The sequence below is a fragment of the Bubalus bubalis genome, chromosome 20 (assembly GCF_019923935.1).
Source record: "Bubalus bubalis isolate 160015118507 breed Murrah chromosome 20, NDDB_SH_1, whole genome shotgun sequence".
NCBI classification, from domain to species: domain Eukaryota; kingdom Metazoa; phylum Chordata; class Mammalia; order Artiodactyla; family Bovidae; genus Bubalus; species Bubalus bubalis.
The window spans coordinates 55,180,555-55,200,096 of NC_059176.1; the positions used below are offsets into that span (position 1 = coordinate 55,180,555).

At 46.4% G+C, this 19,542-nt stretch overlaps 1 protein-coding gene and 1 long non-coding RNA gene across 3 annotated transcripts in view; both read left to right on the top strand.

Annotated features, from left to right (window-relative positions):
• Positions 1-19,542, top strand: part of SLCO3A1 (solute carrier organic anion transporter family member 3A1) — a 372,385-nt gene that overhangs the window by 26,979 nt on the left and 325,864 nt on the right. The window lies entirely within an intron of this gene.
• LOC123330736 lies at positions 8,404-15,530 on the top strand. The gene is made up of 2 exons (XR_006546826.2): positions 8,404-9,106; positions 12,278-15,530. It is a non-coding gene; the product is annotated as an uncharacterized LOC123330736 (long non-coding RNA).

Here is a 19,542-nt window from a genome sequence, read left to right on the forward strand (position 1 = left end):
CTAGTTCCATGTGAAGAGCTGCTTTATCAGTAATAATGACCTCTCTTGTCTGTTGAGTGTCTGCTACGTGCCTGATACTTGGCATACACTATCCTATTTAGCCTTCGCTCTTGTCCCCGTGTACAACTCAGTGTTGGGGACCTGGTCGCCTCTCTGCTGTGAAGATAGTTCTCAGGCCTCTGCTGCTCCTGCTTTCCTCTTATGGTGGTCATGGTCTTTCGCCCAAGGCTGACTGGCATGATGTGGGCACTGTCTGCCCAGGTTATAGATTCCTGGATTCTATCCCCAGCTCCACCTCTCAGGCATGACTCTGGGTTGGTTTTTCACCCTCCAGACCTCAGTGTCCTCATCTGTAACTTGGAGAGAATAAAGGACCCAGCTCAAGGGGTTCTTGTGGGCATGAATGGACCCATCAGATGTGAAAGGCTGAGTACGGTGGTTGGCACACGTGCTTAATGAATCTCGGCCTCATTCTCACTGTCACCCCTCCCATGGGTCCCTGAAGACAGTTGTCTGGCCCTTTTTGCCCTGAGGGTGTTATGGTCAGTACCATGGGGGAGGGATGGCTGAAAATCAGGAGCTGAATTGTGCAGGAGGTTCTCGAGCAGGGTCTGCAAACTGTGGCCCGTGAGCCAGATCCAGCCTGCAGACAGCTTTGCGAGCGCCGTGTTTTTGGAACATGAACACATGGGTTCATGTCCAGGTCCTTGTCTTCAGCTCCATTTGTGATCCAGCAGCAGGGGTGGTTGTGACAGAGACCACGTGGATGGAAGAACCTTAACTGTGTACCGTCTGGTCTCTTCCAGGATACACTTGCCAATCTCTGCTCTGAAAGTGATCTTGCAGAGGCAGCAATGAGCGGTCCTGAAGACCACTAAGAGAGATCTTAGTTCCCTGCCCAGGAATTGATATTGAGCCTGGGTTGCCTGGATGAAAACCAGGAATCCGAACTACTAGATCACCAGTGTCTGGAGGCTAGATGCAAAGTGGCCCTGGCTTTTACCACTCTCCCCCCACCCCTCCGCCCATTGAAGACAAGAGTGTTTCCAGGAGGCAAAAACCAGAGAGAGGGTTTGGGCATGGTGTCATAAGTCAGAAGCAAGGCGGAAATACACATCCAGAGAGCAAGGGTATGAGCGTCCTTCCTAACGAGGAGGAGCACAGTGAAGAGGTGATTTAAACCCCTCATTTTGGACAGTCCTTCTGGGTCTTGTTTACCTCTTTGACCAAGTACCTTTGGCCAATTTCCTTGTTTCTTCCTTCACACCTGACTGATCCTAGGACCTACCCAACATGGGTGCACAACTTCTTGCTAAGAAGAATCCCACCACTGTCGGTGGATCCCACTGTAGGTCTGCCAGTGCATGTCCACACTTTATTAAGGGTTGGCACCCTCTCCCTTTTGACCCCCAAGGAGCCTTCCTGCGCATGTGCAGACAGGAAAGACTTCCTTGACCTCAGGAGTGGTCATCTTATCTTTTCACATCAGCAGAGCTAAGCTTCTGCCACTAGCTTTGTCCTTGGAGTGTCTGGGTGAGAGCAAAGCTTCAGTTTTACTCCACTTGACAAACACCAACTGTCCAGCCCAGGGGCCCATCTATCTCCTACCTATAAAGCATAAGTAGTCCTTAGAGTTGTGGACTCTGATAGGAGGGGTCCCAGCTCCTCAGATGAGATGCTGCCTCCTACTGGACCCCCGCTTTCAGCTTTCACTCCCAACTCGGCCTTTCCTAGTGGCCCCAGGCTTCCGGACTCAGACCGTAAGGCTGGCTCTGGCCTCTGGGCGGGCCTTTCTGCTGATCTTAGGCTGACCTCCTGCGAACAGAGGCACATGTGGTCACAGGTATTCTGAAGGCCCCAACCTGGAGACGTTCCTGGACTGAGCAGAGATATGACCTGGTCTTTTGGTCGAGTTGGCCTGTTGTGTTTTGCACGGTGTCTCCCGTGTGGCCCTGCCGGTCACGATATTGAGCTCCCCTGGGCTGGCCACCACGATGAGCTCCCGTGGGCTGGCCACCTCGTGTGGATGTGGTCTTTGTGGCAGGAGTTGCTGTACCCCAGGCCTTCTACTCACATTCCTGGTTACGAACACTCTAACAGTTAATTATAGATATTTTACTTTTGCCAATATGTTTGGGGTCCTGCTGTTTGATGCAAATGGAACCAGTTCAACTCTGTGGAGTGAGAAATCCCATTTCCATCACTTTCTTCTGCATTTGGACTGAAACAGACCACTTTCCCAAAGTCATTTTCTATTATTTGTGGCTTGTATTACTTGATTTATTTCCTGGTCTTTAAGATAGTTTTTATTGATCTGAGGCATTAAATTCTGATGGAAAAGAATTTCTTCCCTTACATTTTATGCTATGGCATTAAGTATTTAATGTTTTAATTAATTTGGCATGAAGCCCCTGCAAATGATGATGGCAGTTCTCTGTGTATATTTTTTAAAGATTTTTTTTTTTAATTTGGACCATTTTTAAAGTCTTTATTGAATCTATTGCAATACTGCTTCTGTTTTATGTCTTGGTTTTTGGTTCACGAGACATGTGGGGTCTTAGTTCCCCAACCAGGGATCGAACCCACACCTCTTGCACTGGGAGGTGAATCTTAACCACTGGACCTCCAGGGAAGTCCCATTTTTGTATATATTTTTAATTTTTATGTCCAGCCCTGCTCTCTTCTCTCTCTTGCCCTTAAAACATTTAAGGTGTTTGTGTTCTGTGATGCTACCATAGAAATTCAAGATCTATTTATTGAGCTTCTGTGATTTGCCAGGCCCTTTTGCCAGCCATTATCAAAACACATAGAAATCTCTGCTCCAAAGGAGCTTACGTTGTGGTACTTTGCTGCAAATGTTCGTAAATTACATCAGAACAGCAACAAAGGCCGAGATTCTTGGAAGAGTGAGTGAGTATGGACGGCTGGATGTAAAGACCCCTTTGTGGAGATGGGCAGGAGCAGAACATTGAAGTGGACCCTGCAGAAGAAGTGGGATCGTCGGTACAGGGAGAAGGCATGCGCTTAGGAGAGGAGGGGTGATGTCTGACAGAAGGGCTGTGGCTCCGGCAGTGGCCCGCTGTGGAGAAGGGGAAGGAAGATGCTGCCATTGGATGGGGTCACAGTGAAGTAAAGGAAGGCCTTGAATTCTAGACTCAATCTCCCAGGCAAAAAAAAAAAAAAAAAGAGTTTAGTTTTCCAAAAAGTCATCTGTGAAGGGACTTCCCTGGTGGTCCAGTGGTTAAGAACTCCACGCTTCCCATTCAGGGGGCCAGTTCAGGCCACCCCTGGCCTGGGAGCTAGATCCACATGCTGTAATTCAGAACTAAGACCCAGTGCAGCCAAAAGAAAAAGGACAGGGAGGGGGTGTCTGTGGAAAGGGGTGTTTTAGGAAGAGAGTAACTCAGGGGGTCTCAAAACCACGGGAGACCTGTAATCTGCCCTGAGCATGAAGCCAAATGTGTGTGTGTGTGGAGGTGGGGTGCGCAGGACACCTGCCCCATCCTTGGTGCACTAGATGGCAGGTCGGCACAGATATTGTCCTGGGGAAAGACTTCTATCTGCAGCTTGACTGAAACACAGAGCACCAGCCGGCAAAATGGGGCAAGAGCTAGAATCCCAGAAGTAAAGCCATCCTCTTGTGAGATCTTAAGCAGGGTGTGGGTTTGGGCATTAAACTGGCTCCACGACTCCAGATGCGTTCCTGGTCCTCGGTGGTGGCCAAAGGCATCAGAAGAAGCAAGTATTAATGGCTCCTTGGGTGTCTGTAGGTCAGGGTGTCATCACATGGTCTTCTCAACACAGGCTCCCACAGTGCAGGGACGGAATACGCCCTGGAACCCCTGGAAGCTTCTGTTCAGTATCTTCAGTGTCAGGTGTTAAGAATGACATTTTGACAGGGGCAGATCAAACATCCTCTTATGTTTTAAAAGCAGACTCTGGTTTTATGTCAAACCATCCAGAATTGTCACCTCCTCACTGCCTTCCCTACAACTGAGAGCATGGATTTTCACATCCAGAAAAGTCTTCATTCATCAACATCTGAATAATAAGATACAGACAGCAACTGAAAGAAGTACCCACGCTTCACCAAAAGGGCCTTATGCTAAAACAATGTTGCATTTCCTGGAGATTTTATCCCTTTTTTTTTACATGTTGGAACTAAGAACAGAGGCTTTTCCCCTATCAGTTTTCTTCACTTCTTTCTTGTAAGCAGTTACATTCTTCCTGGCATTCAAATATTTCTGAAATAGCTATTCTCAGACATAATAACAGCATAACTGTAAAACAAAGTATGTGACTCTGATTTGAAACTCAGCTCATGTTCTGTACCTGTGCTATTGAACACTCACTTATTTTTGGTAAATTTTTAAAATTTTTATTTTATATTGGAATATAATTTATTTACAGTGCTGTGTTACTTTAAGGTGTACAGCAAAGTGACTCAGTCATACATGTACATATATCTATTCTATTTTAGACTCTTTCCCCATATAGGTTGTAACAAGAATACTGAGTAGAGTTCCCCATGCTCTACAGTAGGTCCTTGTTGATTACTATGTTTTGTGTATATATATACATATATATAGAAAAGGCAATGGCACCCACTCCAGTACTTCAGCCTGGAAAATCCCATGGATGGAGGAGCCTAGTAGGCTGCAGTCCATGAGGTCGCTATGAGTCGGACACGACTGAGCGACTTCACTTTCACTTTTCACTTTCATGCATTGGAGAAGGAAATGGCAACCCACTCCAGTATTCTTGCCTGGAGAATCCCAGGGACAGGGGAGCCTGGTGGGCTGCCATCTATGGGGTCGCACAGAGTCGGACACGACTGAAGCAACTTAGCAGCAGCAGCAGCAGCATACATATATATATGTTAGTCCCAACCTCCTAATTCATCCCCTTTCCCACCTTTACCACACTTTTACCTATGTGTGTTGAATGGGGCAGCCATGCTTCTGAAGGCAGTTGTGTAATTTGATAGGTCATTGTTATATAGACTGTTAGCATAATGGTTCTCATAAAATATTTATTGCTTGTCCCTGAGTTGGCAACCCATAATGCAGGTACATCCAGCATCACCGCATACACTGTGACATGTTTGGTTTGTATCATTTGTCTGCCTCCCCCCTCCCCCCTTTTAAAGCCATCATCTGCATTTTCTACTTTGAAGTACATTAGTTACCATGGAAACAGTGATGTCATTGGAGGGGGTGAGGGTTGGTAACATCTGCATGGACAGTATCAGATCATTTTATTTAATGGTTTGAAATATATTCCACACTTGGGAAAGATTAGGAGTATGTTTGAGAGGATAGTGTGCTTATGCACTTAGAGCTAATATGATGTGTGTACATGTAGCTAAAGGCTGCATTTGTGTGATATTTAGGTTGTACACAAAAATATGCCTGAAAATTAAAGAAGAAAAATACAAAGCAAAGAAATAGGAAGGTCAAGGGATTCATATCATTTCCAACTGCCCAGGGCCCATGGTTCCAAAAAAGATGCCTAGAGTTCCCACTATAGATATGGTTCATGTAAGTCATGGTCCATTTTTCTCATAAAAATACTGTGATAAGTCTTTATCTTTCTGAGTGAAACTCATGCTCCAGGTGTTGGTTGATTAATTCTGATGTGCAGCTGAATTTTTGGCAAGATCCATAAAGAGGTGCCAGCAGTCTCAGAAGCTGTGTGTGATAGCAGAGGAGGTACCAAGGAGGGCACCTGCGTCCCTTTAAGTGCTCAGGGCTCTGCAGTGTGTCTGAATGAAGCTGAACTGTGCTCTCCTTTGACCTATGCATCCTTTTGTTAACTTTTAATTTTGAGCCAGTTGTACATTCACTGGCATATATAAGAAATAATGCAGAAAGATACAAATACAGAAATAATACAGAAATTAATATGGGTTATTTTTAATTAACATGATTAATACAGAAATAATACAAAAATATGCCCAGTGGTACAGAGTGCATAATAATTGTTGTTTAGTCGCTCAGTCATGTCTGACTCTTTTGCAGCCCCAGGGACTGTAGTCTACCAGGTTCCTCTGTCCATGGAGTTTCCCAGGCAAGGATACTGGAGTGGGTTGCCATTTCCTTCTCCAGGGGATCTTCCCAACTCAGGGATCGAACCTGGGTCTCCTGCTTGGCAGGTGGATTCTTTACCACTGAGCCACCAGATAACCATAGTCAGAAGTTGACATGGATGCAGTTCACCTGCTGGTTTTTCTAGTTTTACATACACTCGTGTGTACGTATGTGCGAATTTAGTCTTTGCAGTTTTATCTCATGGGTAGAGTCCTGTGACCACCACCACAGTCTAGATACAGACCAGTCCCACCGCACGGATCCCTCCTGCTACCCTCGTAAAGCCACACCTCCCCTAATCTCTAACCCCAGGCCACCCCTACAGCTGTCCCACAGTATGTGAGGGTGATTGATTCCAGGACCCCTCGTGGATGCTAAAAACCCACAGATGCTCAAGTTGGCATGGTATAGCCAGCCCTTCATATCCATGGATGCAAAGCGCACAGATATGAAGGGCTGACTATAATCCATTCTTCATCTAAGGAATGTTGTCATTTCAGACTGTTATGTAAATAGAATCTATACAGCATGCAGCCTTTGAGATTAGCTTTTTTTCACTCAGCATAAATCCCTGGAGATCCATCCAAGTTGTTGCTTGTATCAACAATCCATGGATTTTAAGTTCTGAGTGACATTCCATGGTATGAATGGACCACCGTTAGTTTAAACATTCACTCCTTGATGGGCACTGGACTGTGTTTATTGTTTATCTTTTTAAACTGAAATCCTTGAGAGAGGGCTTTGGGGGTCCTAATAGCACAGAATCAGTAAGTGTTTTTAAGGTATCCAGGACTTTTCTAAAGGTCTCTCTCTAGAGCATTTGTTCAGTCTTTAAGTCGTGTCTGACTCTTTGCAACCACATGGGCTGCAGAATGCCAGGCTTCCCTTTCCTTCACTATCTTCTGGAGTTTGCTCAAACTCATGCCCATTGAGTCGGTGATGCCATCCAACCATCTCATCCTCTGTCATCCCCTTGTCCTTCTACACTCAATCTTTCCCAGCATCAGGGTCTTTTCCAGTGAATCATCTCTTAGCATCAGATAGTCAAAGTATTGGAGCATAAGGCCCAGATTATTTATTAATAAAAGAAAGGAAGGGGGTTCTCAGGGGGTGCTAGTGGTAAAGAACTTGCCTGCCAATGCAGGAAACATAAGGGAGTTCAATCCCTGGGTCAGGAAGATCTCCTAGGAGAGCGCATGTCAACCCACTCCAATGTTCTTGCCTGGAGAATCCCATGGACAGAGGAGCCTGGTAGGCTACAGACCCTGAGGTTGAGAAGAGTCGGACATGACTGAAGCAACTTAGCATAGCATAGAAGGAAGGAATGGACTGGAGAGAGGCTATGGAGACCCAGCAGAGCAGGCTGGCCAGGCCATGTGTTGGGGAGCTTGATATTCTTATGTTAATAGTTGTTTCCCCTGCAGAGGGAAGCAGAAGCACCCGATGCTCTAAGACCTGCATTTAAGCATCTGCAGCCCTCTCCCAGCATTGATGGAAACAGGTATTTTTTCTGATCAAAGAAACTGTAATACCAACTACTCAGCCTGCTTGGTCCCCTGATCCCTTTGTGGAGAAGATGAAAACCTAAATTCTTGTTCTGAGACAGGTCACAGAGGAAATTGTTTTCTTGGTCTCATTGATTGATTTTCATCTGGGAAGTGTTCCACTTGGCCTTTTCCAAACTATGCCTCAGGACTGGGGCCACATGACGGAATTTAAACACCAAAATCATTCTTGGAGTACCAGCCATACGCCCGTGTTTCCCAGCCATATGCCCATGTTTCTGTGTTGAGATTCATGGGAAGCAGCCCGAATAACAGACCCACAGATCTGACATTGCTTTTCTTATTTAAAGGCTTTATTTACCCTGTGTTTTATGCAACCAGCAGGGTCTGCCCTTGTCCTCTGCAAGTTTAAGCTATTGACCTAAAGAAAGGATGGATTTTTAACACTGGGATTGAAGGTTTGAAAGCCACTCAGAGAAACCTGGCGTATTGGAAGCTTTTAATACCAACAACTGTTGGTCAGAGAGTCAGCTCTCTGACTTTGAGAACTGAGCAATGGAAGCAAGCCCCCTGGGAAATAAGCAGCATGCAGAAATGGCCCACAGGGAAACAGACGTCGCCTTTGGCCTTTAGCCCAAATGTCAGGAGATGGTTTTCATAGCATAAGCGCCATGATTTCTTTCATGATTTTTTTTTTAATGTGGACCATTTTTAAAGACTTTATTGAATTTGTTATAATATTGCTTCGGTTTTTTTGTTTGTTTGTTTGTTTTTTGTCCCTGAGGCATGTGGGATCTTAGTTCCCTGACCGGGGATGGAACCCCCTGCATCAGAAGGCAAAGTCTCGCTCTCTCTCTTTTTTTTAATTTTATTAATTTGGTTGTGCTGGGTCTTTGTGGCTGTGTGCAGGCTTTCTCTAGTTTTGGCGAACAGGGGCAGCTCTCTAGTTTCGGTGCTATGGCTTCTCGTTGCGTGGCTTCTCTTGTTGCAGAGCACGGGCTCCAGGTGCATAGACTTCAGCAGTGGCAGCAAACGCCGGCTCAGTCGTTGTGGCACACAGGCTTAGTCACTCCGTGGCATGTGGGATCTTCCCAGATCAGGGATTGAACCCGTGTCTCCTGCATTGGCAGGCAGATTCTTTACCACTGAACCACCAAGGAAGCCCTAAAAGGTGGAGTCTTAACCCCTGGACTGCCGTGGAAGTGCCAAGCACCGTGATTTCTTTGCCTGGAAATCTCGCCCTCATCTTCTAATATTAACCTGGGATATCATGCTTCAGTGGGGTAACCCTGCCCCTCCCTTCCATCACCCCCCTACCACTTCCCACCAGGTCAGGTGCCCTTGTCCTGAGGCCTGCTTTGCCATTGACCCCATTATAACACAAACCCCTTAAGATTCGTGCCTTGAAGTACAGTTGCCTCTTGCTGGGGAGTTTGGCTCTCAAGCAGCCTCGAACACCAAGCTTGTGTGTGGTGGAGGATTACCCAAGGATGCTCCTCAGCTGTCCAGAAGGTAAATAGTGCATTTAGGGGTTGTGCAGTGTGAAAAATGCTTAGCCCACAATCACACTTAGCATCAGAGAGATGCGTGTACTAACAGAGGGCACATGAGGACAAATGCTTAGCAGGAGGACTAGAAGGTCACATCTCTATTCTCAAGCACAAGTTCAGGAAGTGCCTCTGCCGAGTGGAACTGAGGATAAACCAATCACACTCTTTAAATAATGTATTGTTGAAGCCGAGTATTTGCTTATCTTTGTGTTCTCAGCTCCCACCTCAGGGTTGAGCATGTGGTGGTGTTTGGTAAATATTTGCTAAATGAATGAATGAATAATCAAGAAGGGAGAAGTGAAATTTAACTAATAAGGGATGGATGGCAGAGTTTCCACCCTCCACTCCCATAGCCACTGTACATGACTTTTCAGCCCCACGATGGTTTTACAGAACATGTTCAAAAAGTATAATCCCATCAAAGCCAGTCAATTATGGACTAGAAAGAACTGGAGTTTTCTTTGCAATTAGGTGGCAACTGGTATCCCAATGAGCTGCAATACCATCTTATTCTTTAAGTAGTCAGTTGGGCTCTTGGCCTGAGCATCATCTTCTGAGAAACCTCCGTGCCTTGAGAGTGAAGTAGAGGAAGAAACGAACGCACGGGCTGAAATACAAAAGAAAGATGAGGCAGAGATCCAATAAACATGTAAACCGGGGAGGCCACAGAGGCAGGAACAAGGGGCTAGGACTAGCCAGAGTCTAGGTATGCTGGTGATTGTTGGAAAGCATGCCTACTGTCTAGAACTTGTCACAGTGGATCTGGATCATATATGCCCATTCTGGTTGCCCCAGCCCTCGAGACCCGCCTTGCTCATTATTAGAGCAGCTCCTTTGGGTCTTTTGCCCTGAAGCTGTGGCATTCTGAGCTAGTTCTGTTCTCAGTTGTGGCTGAATGTAACATGTATACCATGAATCATCCCTTTTACTGTCTTAATGGAAGAAAAAATTAAAAAAAAAAGAAGTTGATTGGGCTGTACTCACCATGCCCAGAGAGTCAAGGAATGGTAGATGGGCTGCCAGTCATGGTGTGGCCCGGACCGGCGCCTGCTGCTGTAAACAGCCAAGTGGCAAGGTCTTGGGAAGGAGCCAGGGGCTCCAACTGTTCACATTACACACCTCTCTATCAGCTTATCGTGACCTTCAGGTTGCCAAGATGCTGTGAGGGCAGTGGATAATAAAATAACTCCCTCTTTCCTCCACACTCTCCACTTTTTCTTTTTCTTTTTTTTTTTTAACAGCTAGCAATAAATGGGCTGGCTTTCACTTTCACCAAGTGCCTGGGTTGTTTGCTTTGAGACATCTGCTCGTCTTGAGAGTAAAAAGAGAAACTTGGTTCTGAGACCCTGGAATTCCCTCTCTCTGGTTTGCTTTTTCACTCCATCAGCTGAGGCACCAGAGGGAATGTCAGAAACCCTAGGCTTCTCAGTAAAAGACATGCCTGTTTGGGGTCAGAACCACTCAGTCTCTGCCTGGCCTTCTTGCTCTAATACTGGAATTCTTGGATGATATGGGACCACCAGGCTTTGGCTTTGTTGGGATATTTCTTTCGGAATTTTTTTTCCCCCAGACCGTGCAGCATTACTTCCCTGACTAGGGAAATAATTTTAATAATAAATAACATTTCTCTACAGTGGAAATGCAGAGTCCTAACTACTGGACCACTAGAAAAGTCCCTTTGCTGGGAAATTTAGAATCCACCACGTGTTTAACATTCCTTGCGCTTCCTTACACATAGCCGTCATTTCCACAGGGATTTCTCTTTGCAGTTATTTGCAATTATTTTATGTCATTATGTAGCCTTCAAATTGCTGTTGGCTATAAATTCCAAGTTGTGATTTATGTCTCTTAAGTACTAAGACAGTCCTTTCATACATTATTCATACTCTTCTAATTAATTATTTCATGTGCTTGGCTGATTTGTGTGTAGAAATTTTGGTTCCGAATATTTTCCAAACAGAAATCACATTGGTCTTATCTCTGAGTGCAGCATCTTCACGTATCATGCTGCAGCCATGTGATTCTACACCATGTGGCATGAACCGTGCTAAATGCTTTTTATTTATTGTCCACTTAATCCTGCAGTTAATACACCCACAGAAATTCTGCACAGAGTGGAAACTTTGGTCACCATATCATCATATAAAGTCACGTGAATGACCAAAATAGTGGTCCAAAGAATGATAAGCATAATTACAGAAAAGGAAATCAAAGCTACAATGAGGTACCATTTTAAACCAGTTAGAATGGCCATCATTTAAAAAAAAAAAAATCTGCAAATAACAAATGCTCGAGATGGTGTGGAGAAAAGGGAAGCTCCTTCGCTGTTGGTGGGAATGTAAATTGGTGCAGCCATTATGGAGAACAGTATGGAGGTTCCTCAGAAAACTAAAAATAGAACTACCGTATGATACAGCAATCCCACTTCCGGGAATATAGCTGGACAAAACTATAATTTGAAAGGATTCATGTACCGCAGTGTTCACCGCAGTATTATTTACAATAGCCAAGAAATGGAGGCAACCTACATGTCCATCGACAGATAAATGGATGAAGAAGACATGGTGCATGCAGCACTGGAATATCACTCGGCCATAAGAAAGTAATGAAGTAATGCCGCTTGCAGCGCATACCATCTTAAGTGAAGGAATTCAGAAAGAAGAAGAGAAATACCATGTGATTTCACTTATACGTGGAATCCAAAATATGACCCAAATGAACTTACCTATGAAACAAGGTCACAGACACAGACTTAAAGTATCCAAAGTGGGGCTGTGGGAGCAAGGAGGGGTGGGGAGTCAGAGATTAGAGACAAGCTGTTACATATAGGATGGGTGGACAACAGGGTCCTACTGTATAGCCCAGGGAACTATATTCAGAGTCCTCTGAGAAGCCACGATAGAAAACAATGTGAAGAAGCATGTATGTATCTGTGTAACTGAATCACTTTGCTGTATAGCAGTAATTAACACAACATCATGAATCAACTGCACTTCAATAAGCTAAATTTTAAGAAAAGAATGATAGGAATCGCGATAGTGTCTAACACTGTTTTCGGGTTTTTATACGCTTTAACCTCTTTAATCTTCTCGAAACCCTCTGAAATAGTATAACTGTTGTCCTTGTTTCATAGCTGATAATGAGGTCCTGCGAGATTAGAAAACTTTCTCAGTGTCATGCGGCTTGGATGTGGCAGCAGTCGGCACCAGAAGCAGAATTCTGACTCCTGAGCCTTTCCTTCTAAATAATAAAGTGTTGTTTTAAAGTAAGGAAACCGTTATTAATGTCTTCAACGGAGATCCTGTGAATCACTAAAATCGGAAATTATTATGAAACGTTCATTTTCTCATATTAAATAGAGTTTGAGTGATTTTCAAATTTGCATCCTTTCTAGGAAGCCTGAATAATTAAATTCCAGTTCTAATTCTGACATTTCCTTTTTGAAATCATTGGAATCATTGGTTCAAAGCGAACATTTTGGGAATGCCTGCTCCATGCCAGGCCCTGTGCTGAGTGTTTTTCATCTGTTATTTCATTTAATTCTCATAATACCATTATCTTTTGAGAGCTGAGGAAACAGAGCTGCACTGAGATTTAGCTCATAGTGCCCATCCCAGCAGCTTGGGTTCCATGGCTGGAGCCCTCCTGGCAAACTCACCTGCGTTCTAGGAGTACAGAGTCGGAAGTCCTTTCCCAGTGCATCGGGAGGAATTCCTGAGAAAAAGTACAGTCATGTGGGCTATCTGATTCCTGCTCATTTAGTTGGAAAAAGCCTATACATCTTACTTGGGGCCCAGGAAGGAAGGGGCTGATGCTGGCATCAGCTCAGGGGGGTTGAGTTTCCCCTCTGCTCTGGGCAGCTGCTCAGATGGTCCACATGGAGCTGAGGTGGTGGCCTTCTTTGCCCCTCCCTACATCACTGGCTAGCTGCAGATCCGGCTGTGTATTTATTGATTTCTTAGATATTTATTTGTTTCCTTGGCTGTGCTAGGTGGGTCTGAGTTGCAGCATGCCAACTCTTAGTTGATGCCTGTGACCAGGGATCGAACCTGGACCCCTGCGTTTGAAGTGCAGACACTTAGCCATGGACCACTAGGGAGGTGCCCTGGCTGTGTCTTTTCTACCATTGCCGTGCTCAGTCTGTGGGTGAGCTTCAGAAGCTCCTGTTAGGAGACACAGGACACTCAAGGGCAGAGTGCCCTTCTCCACGCGGCCCTGGCTCTGACACCTCTGGTAGTAGCCGGGAAGGTGCCTCTTCCTTTCAGCAGCCATGGTCTGAACTCATGTTACAGGAAAAGGGACCCCTTCTGTGCCCAGAACCATGGTCTTCTAGTGACACTTAGCATGAGACCTTGGAGGGAGGGCGAATGTATGAAGTCCTCCCAGCACCTCCTGCCTGGGGCCCTGCGTGAGTATGAACTTGGACCTCGTGACTTGCCTCTTTATGCTTTGCCCGTCCAGAGAGAGATGTAAAACCCAGGCTGCTGGCATCAGGGTTGTTTCTATCAGATGACCCTGTTTCTGTGCTTGCTGACTGCTAAGTCACCTCAGTGCGGGGACGCATTCAGTGTCCTGATCTTTAAGGCTTTCTTCTCAGGACCTCACGCTGACTCCATCAATCTGAGTGGTCTCGCGTAACTCCAGACAAGAGTTAGGGTGTGATGTGATGGCCGTTTGTTGATTCTCTTTGAAAGTCCTGAAGATGAGGGATAATAGGTGTTTAATGAGCTCCTGCAGGGTGGCAGGTGCTGACAAGTACCTTACAGCCTCCATTTCTAATCCCACAATTGATATATTATCATTCAGAACCCGAAGCTTGGAGGTCAAAGGATTCTGCTTACCGCAGACAATGCAATTGACGGGGAGAGGGAGCGGGAGTTAATTTCCTGCATGCATCCATGTGGTGGCCAAGACTCACTCTGCCGTGGAATCTGTGCTGGCTTTTATGGCCTTTTGTGAGAAAGCTCAGGGAGACCAAGGTGTGTGAACAGCAGGCGTGCATCATTGTCACTGCCAAGCATCTATTCCTTAGCCCTGGATCATGGATGGGTGTATTAGAAATGCCTTCAGTTGCAGAGTTGATACAGGACATGTGAATAGACTGATGATATTTGGCTTTGTTCATCAATACTTCCCTTTTCTCGTGTAGAATATTGTCATCTTTCCCCCTCTTCCTTCCCTGGACCTTTTCCCCATGAGTGCAGGATGTTGTTGTTCAGTCCCCTGGTCATGTCCGACTGCTTGCCAGCATGCCAGGTTTCCATGTCCATACCATCTCCCAGAGTTGGCCCAAGTTTGTGCAGGATGGCTCCAGCCCTTTCCTGACTGTGGTAGGGCTGTCCAGGCACCCCGGTCCACTCAATTCCCCCAGCTGCAACCCTAGAGCTTTTTAAGATCTCCTCAGCCCTCTGGCTGAGACACTGCAGTAGCCAAGCCTGTACCCCTCACCAGTACCCACCCCATTGAGTGCCATGGTACCGCCTGTGTGGACGGGGGGCCCCACAGCAGCTGGTACCAAACAATGCCTGTTCTCATCTGGGCATCCCGGGCAGGCCTGGCAGCTTCAGCCGTTCAGAGCCCAGCTGGGTCTGGAGTTGCTGGGCTGCGCTGCAGAGGTGATTTGCTGCTTGGTGTCAGTACAAACAAGACAGATTTCAATCCAAGGAACTCTGAAGGGCCTGCCGCTCTCTCCCTGTCTTCTGATTGTCTTTACAATGAAAGATGTCTGAAGTAGCCCCACTGTTCAATGAACCCAGGCTGGATATGACTGCTGAGGTTTATAAGATCACTCTGCTGTGCTGGCTGTGTGCTCTGGACAGGTTCCCTAACCTCTCTGAGTCTATCCTCCTGTATCTTCTTTAAAAAATATTTTATTTATTTTAAAAATGTATCTGGCCGTGCCGGGTCTTAGTTGCAGGTGGCACGTGGGATCTTCAGTTACAGCATGCATGATCTCTTAGTTGCGGCAGGAAAACTGTTAGTTGCAACATGTGAACTCTTAATCACGGCATGTGGGATCTAGTTCCCCGACCAGGGATTGAACCCAGACCCTCTGCATTGAGAGCATGGAGTCCTAGCCGCTAGACCAGGGAAGTCCCTCCTTCTGTGTCTTGATATTGAATTTAATGATACCTATGCCACACAGCTCATGCCAGGATTTAATGATGGGATCTTTGTGGAGAGCGCCTTGCCCAGGCCTTGGCACGCTGTGTGCCCTCCATAGGTAATGAACTCTCTTCCCCTTTCCTCGTAGGATTCCAGCTGAGAGAAGACAAGGCCATATCAAGTTCTAGACACGCAGCTTTGCTGTCTTTACCACTGTCTGCAGGGATCTGTGCTTGGTTGGTTTCGAATACTTTTAAACAAAAGTAAAAGAGCTTTAATTATGCCCTTGTTTGTGGTTTGGTTTGGTTGCCTCATTAAAAGATTCGAGAATACTGCCTGCCCTCTGGCTTCTGCAAAGTGCAGGCCTGGCAGGAAGTCAGGAATGGTAAGTCGGTCCTTTCTGGTGAAGCTCCCAAGTTCTTCTGGCTCAGAGACGGGGCTGGCCGTGTCGTCTGGGCGGGGTGTGGCTCAGGGCACCCCTCCTGAGTCCATGTTTGCTCCGGCATCACCCCTGCAGTGGGTGTGTCTTTGGCCTTTATAGCTACACTCGCTGTTGCTCTTCGCTTCCCGTTCCCTCAATTTCAGTTGCAGTCTTCCTCTTAATACAGATGACAGACATCACTCGGATTCATACCGAGCAGACGGCAGGGGTGTTTAGAGTGACTTTGTGGTCACATTGCCTGGATTCCAGTCCATTTCATACCAGATGGTCTTAGATATAAGGAACCTCAGTGTCCTTATCTGCAGACTGGAATAGTGGTAGCACTAATCTTACAGGATTGTATGAGGATTAACCTATGAAAAGTAGTTAACGCAGATCCTGTCCCATAAGTAAAAATTGCCTATATTAATATTAGTAATGGGCTTCCCTGGTGACTCAGTGGTAAAGAACCCATCTGCCAATGCAGGAGATGTAGGAGATTTGGCTTTGATCCCTGGGTCGGGAAGATCCCCTGGAAGAGGAAATGGCAATCCACTCCAGTGTTCTTGCCTGGACAATCCCATGGACAGAGGACCCTGGTGGGCCATAGTCCATAGGGTCACACAGAGTTGGACACGACTGAAGCAACTTAGCCTGCACATACAGCCTCCCAGCAGGCACAGAGTTCTCCTAGTGGCTCAGCCTGGGACTTTATTCTTCTCTGTGTGGCTTGGACCATTCTGATTCTCACTGTGCCTTTTAAAGCAAAGGTGTTCAAGATGTTATATCTACCTTTTTACTTCTTCAAGCCAAGAGACTAAGTAGACTCCCCAGGAGATCCTGTCTGCTCTCCATCCTTTGCTGCTGCTGTTCAGTAGCTCAGTCATGTCTGACTCTTTGTGACCCCATGGACTGTAGTCCACCAGGCTCCTCCGTCCATGGGATTCTCCAGGCAAGAATACTGGAGTAGGCTGCCATTTCCTTCTTCAGCGGATCTTCCCAACCCAGGGATCAAACTCCTGCTTTGGCAGGCAGATTCTTTACCTCTGAGCCACCAGGGAAGCCCCCTCCATCCTTTAGCAGGAACCAAATAAACGCTCTGACAAGCACCAGCCCCAAAGGCAAATGTGTTACCCTTCTCTTTTGGTTACTTTCTAGCACTCTGGTCTGGGCAGCCTTTCCTCTCCCTCTAGCTAGCCACTGGGGCTTGCTTACCTTTTTTTTTGCTGCACCAGGAAGCATTTGACACCTTAGTTCCCTGACCAGGAATTGAACCTCCTCCCCGCTCAGTGGAAGCTCAGAGTCTTCAACCACTGGACCACCAAGGAAGTTCCCAGGTCTGACCTTTGAGAAAGACCTCTCTGCTGTCCTGACCCATGCAGGCTCCAGTTCTGTCCTGGATGGACGGGCATGGCTCCCAGGAATGAGGAATGGAGGCCTGAAAGCCTTGCTGGGTGTGAACTTCCCATTCATTTTAAATCACCTCTTTCTCCATTTTTATTTTTATAACAATATCACAACAATGGCTGCTCTGTGTGTGCATTCTGTCAAAAAAAGAATTGTGAAAAGGTGAAAAGCATGTCCCTCATGTAATTATAGACTGAACCTGAGTCAAATATTATACTTACTCATTAATGAGAGAACCACTAAATCGGTAAACAGAGAACATTGGAAGAAGTAGGTGTTCGTAGGCATTTTGGGGGAAAAAAGTAAAAGGATAGAAGAGAATGATTAGGTAAGTGTGGGGAGAACGGTGAGGTACCATTCAGATCAGCCCTGAGGTACCCCAGCTTCTGGGAGTGCTGCCAACAAAAAGCCTCTCTGTCAGCTCCCCTCAGAGTGCAGGGGAGAGAAGCTTGCTCCATCTTCTCTTTCAGGTCCTGTGGGTGGTGGTTCTAATGATTACCTTAACATAAAACAGGTTCACAGGAAGAAAAGCAGATTTAACTTTGTATGAATGGGAGCTCACAGAAAATATGAGACTCCAGGAAGCGACCAAAGTAAGGGCTTCCCTGGTGGCTCAGTGAATAGGAATCCGCCTGCCAATGCAGGAGACATGGGTTCAATCCCTGGTCTGGGAGGATCCCACATGCTGAGGAGCAGCTAAGCCCGGGGAACCACAGCGACTAAGCTCTCACACGTAGAGCCCGGGAGCTACAGTCACTGAGCGCACATGCTGCAGGGACTGAAGCCAGGGTGCCCTAGAGCCTGTGCTCACAAGGAGAGAAGTCACCACAATGAGAAGCCCGCTCACCGTAAGGAAGTGTAGCCTCCACTCACCGCAACCAGAGAAAAACCCATGCAGCAATGAAGACCCAGCAGAGCCAAATATAAATAAGTAAATACAATTATTCTTTAAAAAAGGAAGTGACTAAGGCAGCTTTTTTACCTTTTAAACAAAGAGACAATACATTTTGAAGAATTAACAAGACAGAGGGATCTGGACTTGGGGTGGTAAAGTAGTGAAAAAGTAATGGGGCTTGTTGACACAGCCTTCTCAGCCTTGAATTCCCTATCTCTGGTGATAAGGATGTCTCTCTCGTCTGTTACGGGGAGGGTGCCTTTCATGTGGGAGGCTTATATCCTCCGTTTAGAGAGACAGAGAATATCTTTGTTTTTTGCCAGAGCTGTTCCATAAATAACTTTAACTCAAAATAATCAATATGCCTAAATGTGGTGTATTTGGGGCAGCCTGCCCAGAACCCCATCAAGGGGATGCCTGATGACAGTCCCCTGGCCTGCTGGGCACCCCACGTCCGATCCATCTCTGGGTGTAAAGGCCAGACCTCTCACTCGCTGCTTGCATCTCTCCAAGCTTATCCTGTCTTCAGAACTGCCCACAGGGCCAGCTGAGGCTTCTATTGTGACCACATCCTACACTTTTTCTGTCTACCCAGAAATCTTCAAGCTAACAAGTAGCTTCACAGTGTCCACGCCCTTAATATATGTTGTTGTTCAGTCACTAAGTTGTGCCCAGCTCTTTACAGTCCCATGGACTGCAGCATGCCAGACTTCCCTGTCCTTCAGTATCTGCTGGGGTTTGCTCAAAGTCATGTCCATCGTGTCGGTGATGCCATCCAACCATCTCATCCTCTGTCATCCCCTTCTCCTTCTGCCCTCAATCTTTCCCAGCATCAGGGTCTTTTCCAGTGAGTCGGTTCGTCACATCAGGTGGCCAAAGTATGGGAATTTCAGCTTCACCATCAGTCCTTTCAATGAATATTCAGGGTTGATTTCCTTTAGGATTGACTGGTTTGATCTTGCCATCCAAGGGACTCTTAAAGGTCTTCTCCCCTTTCAAACCACAGTTTGAAAGCCTAAAATATTTGCTGTTGACCTTATTTATGGTCAATAGCAAAATCAGACCCAGATATATTCCTCTAGATACCAGGGTTTGGCCGATCTGTAGAGTCAGACCGCAAATATTTCAGGCTTCGCAGGCCCCCTGTCTCTGGTGCTCTCACAACTCTTCAGCTTTGCCCTGGGAGCAGGAAAGCAATCACGAAGACTAAGCAAAGGGCTGTGTTCCAGCAACACTACTTACAAAAACAGGTGGAGGGCAGGATCTGGCCCACGCACCAGAGTGCCGACCCCTGCCCTAGAGAGTTGAGTCATCCTTGGGCAAGTCTGGTAAACAGTGCCCTACTGTGAAAGGACAAGCTACTGCCGTCTTTGCTCCGCTTGATGCTTGTAGGATGTAATGTCTTTTTATTTATTTGCCTATTTTTGGCTGCACCGGGTCTCCGTTGCTGTGCGAGGGCTTCTCTATTTGTGGTGAAGCGGAGCTCCTCCTTGTTGTGGCGCCTGAGCTTCTCGTTGTGGCGGCTCCTCTTGCTGCGGAGCACAGGCTCTAGGGCATGAGCGCTTCAGTA